This window comes from Aphanomyces invadans (assembly GCF_000520115.1).
Source record: "Aphanomyces invadans strain NJM9701 unplaced genomic scaffold supercont1.56, whole genome shotgun sequence".
NCBI lineage: Eukaryota > Oomycota > Saprolegniomycetes > Saprolegniales > Verrucalvaceae > Aphanomyces > Aphanomyces invadans.
In genome coordinates this window covers 279,671-280,388 of record NW_008580201.1, presented here as the reverse complement: position 1 = coordinate 280,388, position 718 = coordinate 279,671, and positions in this window count along the sequence as shown.

The following is a 718-nucleotide window of genomic DNA, read 5'->3' as shown; positions in this document are numbered from 1 at the left end:
CAACTCCGACGGTTGATTCGATTGCTCTAAAATTTGATAATTGCAAAAGTCTATAAATGGTTCCAAACCGTCGACATCGCTTTTTGCAGTTTGTTAGCTGCGATGCAAACTCCCACACACAATCACACCGGATAATTATCCGTCAAGTTCCTTGGGAGCTGTCGTCGACTGTCAATACTTCATGATAAAATTTACAGTAAAACGTCCGATGAAGGTCATGTTGCAAATTGATTGGCAATAGACCTCGTGTTCAATAACTGAGGTCTTTGTCAGTGATTTCGATTCAAGCGGATATTAGTACATATCTGGAATAAAATCAAATAAATGCTATTGGATTGGATAAAATCCTAATATCGCAGTGAATCACCAAAGGAAGCATTTTGAACACGGTGGAGCATGACGAAGGTTCCGACGAGTACCCAGACTCTTGGAGTGTCCTTGTGGACATGGGCTATCAAGGGTTATGAAGTGAGGTTCGAGCAATTCACCCGACTCGAAGACCCCAAGGTGTACTCCTCTCAGCCCGAGAGCTGGAATGAAATGGGCGTGTGTCTTCCGACCGGGTCCTGGTCGAGAATTATTTTGGTCGGATCTGCAGCCTTTGGAAAATTATGCGCGAGACGTACTAGTGGAACGAAAACCGTTTGACGTTGTCTCAAGATTATGCTGTGCTCTCACCAAAGCCCATATGTCGTGGATGCCGCTACGAGGTACTGAC